Below are 12,808 nucleotides of genomic sequence, written 5' to 3' on the forward strand. Positions count from 1 at the left end.
TTCTACTTTAGATTCTGAAGTTCAGAGTTTCCATACGAAACCCGGAAAAGGTACTAAACTCTGAACTTCAGATACCAAGACGACCATGGTACACCGGTTTTCATGTGTACACCACTCCGAAGTCCCCGGCTTCGATTCCGAGGTGAGAGAAAATATTGATTAGTTTTCTATGTTGCTTCGGGTCTGGGTGTTTGTGGTACCGTCGTTACCTCTGATTTTCCATAACACAAGTGCTTTAGCTACTTACATTGGGATCAGAGTAATTTATGTGATGTTGTCCAATATTTATTTATTTATTTATTTATTCTTTGAAGTCCCCATACAAAACCCGGAGAAGGTTGTAAACACTGTACATCAGATACCAATATTTGATGTCAATAAAATTATTTGATATTCCATACATATGTAGACTGTAAAATGACCAAATGAACAGACAAAACCGCGGATCACTGCTAGGTTCTTTATAAAACTAGTCACAAAAGTAAATTTATACTTTGTTATACTAGCGGGTAAAGATTTCGCTGAAAAGATTAGAAAGATTTATGTAAACATCTTACGTTACCGTATAATATATTTGTACAATTTACGACGCAAGTTTTATGCCGTTGTATTTTTTACTTAAACATTATTTTGTTTGATTTATATAAGTCGAAATTTTATTAATGTTTTATTTATTGGATAATACCAAAAAAAAACTTATTTAAATTACAGTAAAACTACAGTCCCCTAAAGGATATACAGTTCACGATTTTTGTGTATGTATGAACTTTGGCCTATAATTCCTCTAGGCCATCTCGCATTCACTTGCTACGGTATGCGTGATGTCCGCACTGTCATCGACTGTAAGAGTCCTGGGTTCTAGTAAGTGTAAGTTACTTTAAAAGTCGCAGGCGAGCACCGCTGATTCATGTGCTTAATTTGTCTTTATAATTCATCTCGTGCTCAGCGGTTAAGGAAAACATCGTGACGAAACCTGCATGTGACAAAGTTCAAAGAAATTCTGCCACATGTGAATTCCACCAAACCAACCCTCAAAGGGAGAGGAGGCCTTTGGCTCAGCAGTGGGAATTTACAGGCTGTTGTTATGTTATACTTTAAAAGTCAAGACGGACGCTGTGAGAAGTCAGCTTTAGACAATTACTGAGTCGCTTTATATGTCTGTCTGAAGGCCATAAATTCAAAATCGGACAGAAGTTAATACGGTTTTCAATTGGATTGGTTGGTGGGTTAAAAAATATAATATAAAATAAAATATAAACATTTTTTTGAACCTTATTCCGTTCGAGCGAAGACATGAAGATGGTCTGTTGATTCTGTAAATAAAAGATTAACTACAGGATAAATTTAAATCTCGAGACTTGAAGTACTATTAAGTAAGTATATGCGATAGTATTTAATTAGGTATATAATTTACAATTTTAGTTAATGTACTCTAGCAAAGAAGTCTTCTTTGAGGAAATAATTAGTGTTTGCAATATAAACGTAAGTATTTCTTAATGTAAAATAATTATAAAATATGTAATACACACAGGGTAATCCTAATTTTTAAGATTATTTTTAAAAACGAAAACTAATTTATAAACTACTTAGCCATATAATCATAGTTTACTTATAATTAGAAAATACTTGTAAATATCTAAAACGACGTAAGTATCTTTTATTACATTTATAAGATACTTACGTCGTTTTATTTAATAAAATTGAAATTATGTACGTTTATTAAAATAAACAACTAAGAGTATGAATAAAGATGTAAATAAAGCTATAACATATAAAAAAAAATTATCTGACAAACTCAATTTTTATTATGATTTGTTTGTTGTGAATGCAAATTCATTACTTAGTAAGTTATTTTGCGCTATTAAACAATAGTATATCAAAAACTTTTGAACGCAATTTTGGTCTAAGGAATTGAGCACGCGACCTTTTACGTAGCCAATGACAGCGCACCAAGTAGTTGTCAAATAATTGTATAGTACGACCCAACTTAGGTTGTAGCATCGGCAAAATTTGTAAAACCGATCACATCAGAATCAATTACCCAAATTATCAATATTTATTTATTATGTGAGTATCATTTGTACCCAAACGAAATAACTTGTAATATCATATGACCTAATATATTCGTTAATTTGACACGTCGATTTACGTGCACTTGCTTTCTCGGGTTAAACTGACGCGACAATCTAGCGACGAAAAACGTCGAATAGCGCGATAGGGAGCTATTTCTAGTGGTTGTATAAATCGGCAGTAATCGGTTTTATTGAATTAGCCGAGGCTACATCTAAGTTGTATCGTACTATACCTATTAATTACAACAAATTATATCAAGAACTTAATTTGCATAAGAAATAATCCATTACCATTCAACGCTGTTTATGCAGTTTTTCAATAACTTGCAACTCGTAATTTCAACGACGACGATTTGAAACTCGAGTAACGTTAACTGTCTACAAAATTATTAGCATAAATAAATTCAACTATAAATTATTTCACAGAAACTTGAGCGGGTACTTGCTCACTAAGACTTAGTCGGCTTTAACTCACCTGAAAATTAAGGCTTGCGTCTGATGGTGCGTTTTCTTCCCGCTGCCTCAGAAGAGAGCCTTTGACTATGCTAATTGCGGTCGTTTAAATTGCAAGACATTTATTACAATAAGCTTTATCACAATAAACTCCTTTATTTACTAACACATTATCAATATTTAATGATGGATGATAATTGTTCTCGAACAATATCTATATAATATAATATCTATATAATACATAAATACCGGGTTATAATAATGGTCCTAAGATCTGCAATCCCCAACATGTATCTTCCAAGGTAACTTGTATATTATACATGCGTCCGATCTAACCAAACTAAATTTTGGATGTCAGATGTCGTCGGAATATCAGATGTCATCAGACATCATGTCAGATTTGATGTTGACGAGAAACCGTTTTGCTACACTGCGTCTAAAAAATTGTGAACATTGTTTTACTACGTCAAAGCATTCAAAATCGCCCTATCTCTCTTTAACTTTATAGAAACCCATCTATGAAAAGAGATGAAGCGAATGTTAAACTAATTGTTATCACATTCTTTTCATCTCTTTCTCACATATCGTACACTGTTAAGTGACATCTGAAATCGCATATCAACACCGATATTTAATCCAAATATCCTTTGAAAACAACCGATGTAACAAATCCGGGCATCACCCATATCTATCGCCTAAATTATGAAGATAATATAATATGTGACACAAGTTGATCTGTAAACATCGCAGCAATAAATGAAGATGTAATTAAAATTTTTTTGAACTTGAACTTTGAAATTTTGAACTTTTTTTTTATGGTATAGGTTGGCGGACGAGCATATGGGCCACCTGATGGTAAGTGGTCACCATCGCCCATAGACATTAACGCTGTAAGAATTATTAACTATTCCTTATATCGTCAATGTGCCACCAACCTTGGGAACTAAGACGTTATGTCCCTTGTGCCTGTAGTTACACTGGCTCACTCACCCTTCAGACCGGAACACAACAATACTGAGTACTGTTGTTTGGCGGTAGAATAACTGATGAGTGGGTGGTACCTACCCAGACGGGCTTGCGCAAAGCCCTACCACCAAGTAAAACTTCACTGAAAGCACGAGGAAAATAAATACCTAGACAATGATTCACGTCAAAAGTATAAAGGACAGATAAGGTATAATATTACAAAAGATATACACTATAAAGCAGGGGTCTGGTTAAGAATTAAACCAGGTGGAACGCGACGAGCAGCGAGCGTTTAAAAAGCGTGCGATGAATTCTTAGTGTCAGAGAAACGTTAAGTTACCAAAGATGTCTCGGAGGATGAGCGAAATGAAAATTACCTCGGGTCCGAGATCATTTGTATAATCTCCGGCGATTATGGAATGGACTTACTTGCAAGTTGAGGATTATTTGAAGTACAATTTTAAGTTTTAATAATTTATGAGATGGAATAATCACGGCGGTTCAATAGAATTTATATTCAATTCGAATCTCGACTTGTTCTTTTAGATATATAGATATTTTCGCATTATACACCTAGCATGTTACTATACTAGCTGTGCCGTAGCTGTGCCCGTGAGTAGGTGTGCGTTTGAATTTAACTGAATTTACTAATCTCAGGAATAGCTGGAGCGCTTTCTATGGAACTTTTACTGGAAGACAGCCGGTGTAATAAAAAGTAGCCCTATCAAAATCGCTCCAGCCATTCCGGGGATTAGTAAATTCAAAAATGTACACTGATACGTATGCAATTCGTTGTTTTTCTTATATTACAAACAAACACTCTAATTGTATTATATGTGTAGTTTTAAAGAAACGTTTATTTATAATTTTATAGTGAAAGCAAAGTGAATTATATAGGTATAATAATAGTTTATCTTATCTTAAGTCATACTTGAAACTTGCTACTGAATGAATCGTGACCGCGTGGAATGGCGACAAGAATTTTAACAGCATTTCCGATTTCGATTCTTTATGCGAATCCAACCAGCCTTCCTGTTTCTGTCATCAGTTTAGTGAAGACATATCTTTTATAAATGTTTTTGCTATATATATATGTCACCGTAAGATTACAAAATTCGTTACATTACGAATTGACGCGGGACAGCTTATCTTCATTAGATTACAATAAAGCGTAAAAAAAATACGTTAAATTATATATCACAATATTTCGACAGATTACAATCTATCTGGTCAGATTGTAATCTAACGAATTTAGTAATCTTGCGGTAACATACATAATATAAAATAAAGCTACACAGTTGTTTCCTAAAATTTATGCAAGTTAATTGATGAATTTCACAAAAATATTAGGCTGAAAATTTTGCTATCATGGTCTAAATGCAATAAAAAAATTATAAGAAAACGTTTTGTGCATATATGCATTATTATTCTTTGCTAGTAATATCGATCGGTACCAATAAACTGCACTGCCGGATCGCTATGAATTCATTAGTTTAACAAGGCACATGTTATGAACCCACCAATAACAATAATTAACCAATCGCTTTTCATTTTTGTCCAGTTTCATAATGAACTTTTCAACATTATCATTACACGCAGTAATTAATTTTAAAATTAATTCAGTATAAGTGGTATTACCGTTTATCGAGTAAATTAATTCCCTGTTTTAATTAAACTAAAATTTACGATATAAATTATTTGGGAAAAGATTCGAATATTTTATTTAATGGTAAATGCTTTTGAAATTTGCTTATTTTAATTGATGATATCTGTAAATATTATTAATTAAAATAATACTATTAAAAAACTATGATAAAGTAGATAAAGAGGAGAAATATGTTTTTTTTTTTCTTGTATGGTTGGTAATCCCCCATACCGATGATGAAATAAAATGTCACCCGGGCAAAGCAGGGGCTAGTATGATACAAAAATTCATCTCATCGGAGTAGATGTATTCGAAAATATATATTTAAAAAAAAAATACAAAATCGCAATTGTTTTCATACTCGTATCTAAAAATGTTTATAGTGTATCTTGCTCAGTGTAGGGAACTGTTATCAAGTGACCTGGTGGAGTACAGGCATGAATACCGCTAGCACAGCAGTAAGAGTTCAGCCTTACGTACGTAAATATTAATTTACAGATATTTGGATGTAACTCTACGATTGTCCCCTAAAATTGATTACCTTGTATGGCACAGTTATCATATCAAATTACCAGTAGCAATTAAATGGCAGTGGTGAAGTATTATAATATAGGTGTATGACTATTCCTTTCTGTGAATACATACTTGGTAAGGCTTTTTGTTTTTGGTAACCCGTCTTAGTGGGTAGTACTAATCTACTACACAGCAGCAATACTTAGTATTTCTGGGTTTCGATTTCAAGGGTAAATGAGATAGCGTATCAAGGGTGATAACATCCAAGCCTTCCTGAGGTTGGTAGCGATTAAAAGTTTAACTTTTTTTTTTGAGCATTAGCTGGTCCAAATGAATATCCTACCTGTGCTATGAAAAATACATACATACATTTATTACTGTATAATTCTTTAATAATTTATTTTGTTCGTCCTTATTGATTAGTTAAAGTTAAAAAAGTTATTAAAAACATTGATATATTAATTTAGCGTATTTCCCCTTCTATTTGAGTTTAGAACGCTTAGATGATATTAAGATTTTTTGTTTATAATATAATTGTGATATCGTATTACACAGCAAGATTAATACAGCATTGTTGCCAATATGTCTGTAAAAATTTTCAAGTGTAATATAAGTAATATATAACTACATTTCTCATATGAAGAAGGCGGTTATTTATAAACAAAACAACATTTCAAAACTGATTACAGTTATCTCACTGTATGCTGTCAATAAAAACAAATCATCAACTTGCTACTAATACCGATTTATACTTGAAACTTTCCTCAAACTTTCCTATTTTATAGTGAAAACCGGATTAAAATCCATTAAGAGCTTTACGAGATTACCTCGAATGTGCAGACAAACTCTTGCAGCTTCTTGTTTGCAGCGAGAGTAGTTAACTTGCAAATTACACACACATAGATATTTAATGAACTTGTTTAATTTATAGAACGGTTTGGTATTGGGTGATTGTGAGTGTAATGGCGATATCTTTTTTCAATTTTAGAAGTCTTCGAGAAATCTGCCCTTAAGTTATATGTACAGATTATTTAAATAATTTGTGTGTATAATAAAGGGCATAAACTGGAGTGTCTGTTTGTAACATTAAAACAACAGCTTTTAACTAAATGCATTATGTATGGTACAACAACATTTACACTTTTTTTTTTATATTTTTGTCTATTTTTTCTGGACTAATCATTGGAACGGCTGGAAAGATTTTGACGTGACTTTATCGGACAAATAAATTAGGCTACAAAAATATATTTTTAAATTCAAAACGGGAAGAAGTCAAAGAAGAAGTCAAAGCATAGCATAAATAAAAATTGTTATAAATTTTCTTTTAGGTAAGTAAACTGGTTAGTATAACTAAAGGTAAGTAGTCACCACCGCCTGTAGACTTGTCAAAGTAAGACAAAATTAACCAACTAACCTTACATAGTCAATGCGGCACTCACATTGTGATGACCAAGATGTCCTTTGCGCCTGTAGTTACACTGCCTCACCCTTGAAACTGAAACACAACAATAGTAATGCTGTTTGACAATAGGTACCTATTTGGAAGATTTCTCAGGATCGGATGATGATGATTATACACGACGATGTTTAGCTATATAAAGTTATAATGAAAATGTTTTTTTTTTTTTTTATTACTACAGTTATTTAAAACGGAATATTTACCATGTTTTTTTATTCTTAAAGGAGGTAGGCGATATGGACGCTTGTAATGCCGTCAACATCTACCCGTAAACTCGTAGATGATGTTCATCTAACCAGTTTTTGGGTACGGTGACCAAAAGAGTTTATATGTATTAACTGGAATTCTTATAGAGCATAAGTATGTGCGCATATTAGCACTATATTTTTCAACAAATTCTTGTTTTAAATCTCATGTTTGAACTTTTAACTCAAAAATAAACCAAGTGAAAAGCGTCTTGTAAGAAATGACACCCAATAAATCTTTCTCATCAGTTGTGATGTTCTCGCTACGAAGACGCCATCAATTTAACACTGAACCCAAAATCACAACACAAGCGTCGACATGTTCATCTCAGACATCAGATATTACACACGTCGAGTCGAGTCTTGCATTATAAAACACCTGCCTTTGCCGGCTTAAAGATCTTGAGCGCGGCATTAATAAAGATTAACCAGTATTAATATTCTCGAGTCTAGGTTTTTATTATGTCGTAACGAGATTTTTTGACATCTAGTTTTTTTTTAAATACCTAGTTTTTATTAGGATCCTGTAAATGTCACACAGTTGGCATAAAATCTATCCAACAACCTAAACCAAAAAAGGGTTTTGGTGTAGCTTTGGAGATAATTCGACTGAAAATACAAATTAGGCATTTTATATAATTAGGCACTTGGTGTTTCTGGTTTCCTCATGATGTTTTCCTTCGATGCGTTCTAATTACAAATTGCAAAATCTTTCTTTTGGGTACTGGTTCTTGTTTGTTAACTTTCGTTTTTTAAATCGACTATATTATATTTCAAGTTATTTATTTGCTATAGTAAAATGTAATACTATGTAGTAGTAAGTTGGATTGCTTAATTTAACAAGGTAATTTCGTTCAGAAACGAATATAATTAGACTGGAATAAGGAATTATTTCTGAACCAACTAAATGGCACTAATATATGCACGACAATATGCCAATTAATTCATTCTACAAAGACGTATAAAGCAATTAACGTCGCTTCCGTTGGTACATCTTTGTTTTTGACTACACAGACGTACGAACACATTCCTGCTCCCTCATTTCCGGTTTCCAGTCGCCTGCAATTATCCTGCGATTATCAATGCATTTGTAGTTATGTCGTGTTTAGATAAATGAAATAGCTCTTACTAAGTACTGAAGAAATTTGCCGTATGCTAACATTCAAAGAGCGAATAATAAACACTAGTTATCCACCCCACTTCGCAAGGGTGCAATGCTGATACTCAATATAATAAAGAATTTGTTTATTTACGACATCACATTAGTAACTTCTAAAATTGTCAGTATTTTTTTACCGTGGTACCGTCGTTACTTCTGATTTCCATAACACAAGTGCTTCAGCTACTTACATTGGGATCAGAGTAATGTATGTGATGTTGTCTCGTATTTATTTATTTACGATATTAATACATGTAGTATTGTGCAAAAACCTTCCTCTCAAATCGCTCTATTTATTTAAAAAAAAAAGCATAGTACAATACTCTTGAACTCTTGTCTTGTATACTAGTTTACACTTATGACTTCGAAATTAAAATATACGTAGAACAAACACATTGAATAGTTGAGGCTTTTGAGATAATCAACGATTAGATAACTTACTAAGTGCAGAAAACACAATGCGATTCTTAATCCAATGAGAGTTTTTCTTATACTCCGATGGAGAGACCAATTCTTTACAACCGCAGAGTTCAGGATCACGACCATTTACTGCGTCCTTTTTGTGTTACAGCTACGTAATTGTCTATTACTTAACTTTGCTGCTTTTGAGAATTTCCTGCCTGAGAAAAGACTTGACCCGAAGATCAATAGAAGTTTTCTGGATTCCAATTTTCGAAGGCTTTAGATTTGCAACTATACATAAATCGTCTTCCATTGCGTAATATAAACAATAAAAAATTACCAATCAACATCTGATTAGGGAATCTACTTTCTACAAATGATTATATTATTTATTTCTAAAGCTACTTATTAATAATATTCATTGAAAGAAATCCGTATCGAATACCCGAACTTTTATTCCTCCGTGACCTTCTGTCATTTAAGTTTGTCGTCTGCGTGGAATGTAAACGTTCTCCCAAATCTCGTAGGGACGGATTACAGTTGCTCAACTCTGAATAAAATATAACGAACTGAATTCCATCGCGTTCTAAGAGATATCCGTGTAAAGTAATTTACGTTTCTCCGGTGATTTTTTCTCGTCCGAGTCGCGTCCAGTTTGTTGAGATTTCTGGATTTTCAACGTGAAAATTTTCTAGGAAATTGCATTTTGAAAACATTACCGTGTTTAATGTATAATATTTGATGGCCACTATTAACATTCCTTTGTACCCTTTTAGAGACTAAAGTATTTCTTTGATCGTAAGTTATCTTTGACGGAGAATAATTTAAGTAATTATAAATTTAGCAATTTAGTATTGGCGTATTGAAACGAATTATCAATATCTATTTTGTAAAAATTTATATAGGTAGGTAGATATAAATACAAATATAATTAGCAATTTTTGTACGCGGTATATACCTATTTGTGTGTTATATCAGTTCGAGTTATATCAGGTCATCTTCAGTTTCCCTAACCTTGGTTTTTTAAGAAAATACAATTAAAATTAAAAAGGACTTAAGTGTTAGGACTATCAATGAGCATGAAAATACAAAGAAAATATCATGTTACTGTTATAACCTAGGATAAGTTGGTGATACATTGTAGACATCGGCAGTGTTGTCAGTTGATTTGCCAGTCTTTATTTATGTTATAGGTTGGCGGACGAGCATATGGGCCACCAGATGGTAAATGTGAAAATCACCATCACTCATAGACAATGACGCTGTAAGAAATATTAACTATTCCTTACATCGTCAATGTGCCACCAACCTTGGGAACTAAGATGTTATGTCCCTTGTGCCTGTAGTTACACTGGCTCACTCAACCTTCGAACCGAAACACAACAATACTGAGTACTGTTATTTGGCGGTAGAATAACTGGTGAGTGGGTGGTACCTACCCAGACGGGTTTGCACACAGCCCTACCACCAAGAAAGTCTATCTACCTTACATAAAAACGTATGTAATCATTTTGTAAGAATAAAGAAAGGCTTCATAGCATGTCGGACACTTAAGCTAGTTTAATACAAAATACAACTAATACAACATTACTCGAGGGACGATCGATCCTATCCCCTTTGTCTAGACCCTGATATATTTGTTAGTACATTTTTGTACTTCTTATAGTTTAGTTTGATACAGGGCTTTGCACATGTTCCAGTGTATTTATATAAATCAATTGGCGATTTTAGTATCTTCGTTCATACAAAAAATCATGAGCATTTAAAGTGAAATATTCAAAAACCATTGCGTAATAGCATACCTGAACGAATTTAAATACAAATCTAAATGTAATGCCATTAACACATTTATAAAACTTTTACCGTATAAACTGTGTGAATTATCTACGCTCTGCCTAAATGAAAGTCTAGCGCCAACTCTATAATTCGACCTCTTAATAACTAGCACTAACCGGTTCCAACCGGCTCCAGCCGGTATAAAATGATTCAGTAGAGGATCGTCCTTTGCCAAATCCACTTAACACTAAGAGCTCTTTTAACTTTTTTTTTTGGCGTAGAGACTAATCGAGCAGCTTTAAGCTGAATACAGACAAATGTTAGAGCTTACGATTCATTTAAATGGCTGAGGTTGACTTTCGATAGGATTTAAGGTATTGGGGAATTAGGGAAGTACTGCTATTAAATAAATTTGGAATTGTAAATAAATTAGACTGATTTACATGCCCATTTCTTTTTATATGTTGGTGAACTCTTAAAAGGGCTACCAGATTGTATGTGGTACCTTCAAACCGTAACACAATATTACTAAGTATTGCTATATGGCGGCAGAATATCCAGTTGGTGGTACATACCCAGACGGCACTAGGCCCAACCACCAAGTGGTTTCGTTACTAAAGATTAATATATATTATATTAATAATAGTGGTTAGTTCAATTATTATTCTTGCTAATTATCTATTAATTATTTATTCTTATTAGGTTCACTCCACAATTTAACATTGGAACTTTTTTTGCTTATGTAAGACTTATTTGGTATCTAGTGTTTGTGTATACCACGCTGTATGTTTCCCGAAAAAAAAATGCAATAATAATACCAAAAAACCTGTCTTTAAATATTGCTAGATGTATATATTTCGATGTGGGCGTAGTACCGTGACTTGCGGCACTTCGGCGTTCAAACACGCTCCTTCCGACTACAGCGAGCGCTTCCTTCACGCTTCAGTCTCTGCCATATATTATTATTTTGATACTGTAATTCCATGTCTTAAACCTCTACTTTGCCAACAGTACATTTATTTGGATATCCGACAATTATATATGTCATGAAATATGAATTATGCATGTTGGTGCCGTCTTAAAGGGTCGCAGACTTTATATTAAGTATTAGCTGTGCCCGCGAGCTTGTACGTTTGATTATAACAAAAAAGAAATATTATTGTAGCCTAAGTTACTCCCTATTATATCAGTTATCTGCCAGTGAAAGTCCCGTCAAAATCTGTCCAACTGTTCCAAAGATCAGCAGGGACAAACAGACAGACAGGCTGACAAAAATAGTAAAAAATGTTATTTTGGTATATGTACCGTGTATGAATGCATCGACTAAAAATGGGCTTTTTTAATATAACAAACATACACTCCACTTTTATTATATGTATAGATAAATATGTTATTTATGTGTAACATATTATGTAAATGTAGTGACTGCTGATGGTCCTTAATAAATAAATAAATAAATAAATATATATCAATATCATTATCGTATATATGTAGATCTTTATATCTATTTAAACTAAATAATATACACTACTGTTATTCTACTATATAGCAGAACATATTATTTTAGGAATTATGGTAAAGTTGATGGTAATACTGTTATTATGGTTAGTTATAACAGCAGTGCGTACCTTATGCTTTATTTAATTTTGAATACTAAAATTAAATAAAGAATAATTTACTTTTCTGACATGGAAAAGGTCTACTGGTGGCACTTTTAATGGCCCAGGTGGATCCAAAGACTTTATCTGCTAAATTTTTACCTCCGTAAAATTTGCATACATATTGCCATAACACAGTGTATAATCCAGGCCGACGTCAAGTGCTGGAAATTAATCTAAAAAACAAAAGACTCCTCAGCGCGATGAAGATTTCAGAAAAGTTATGCATAATTTAAATACATATTTACATTTAGCTTGTATTCTGGTAGAGGTTAGTTTGAATATATCAAGCTATTTTTTTGAGGTTCATACCCAATAATGAGTTTATGTGATTAAGAGTATTGACGATCTCCGTGGTCTATGTTGTCTTTGGTCTGGGTGTTTGTGTTACCGTCGTTACTTCTGATTTTCAATGACATAAGTGAGTTAGCTTACACTGGGAACAGACTAATGTATGTAA

This window comes from Vanessa cardui, chromosome 19 (assembly GCF_905220365.1).
Source record: "Vanessa cardui chromosome 19, ilVanCard2.1, whole genome shotgun sequence".
NCBI lineage: Eukaryota > Metazoa > Arthropoda > Insecta > Lepidoptera > Nymphalidae > Vanessa > Vanessa cardui.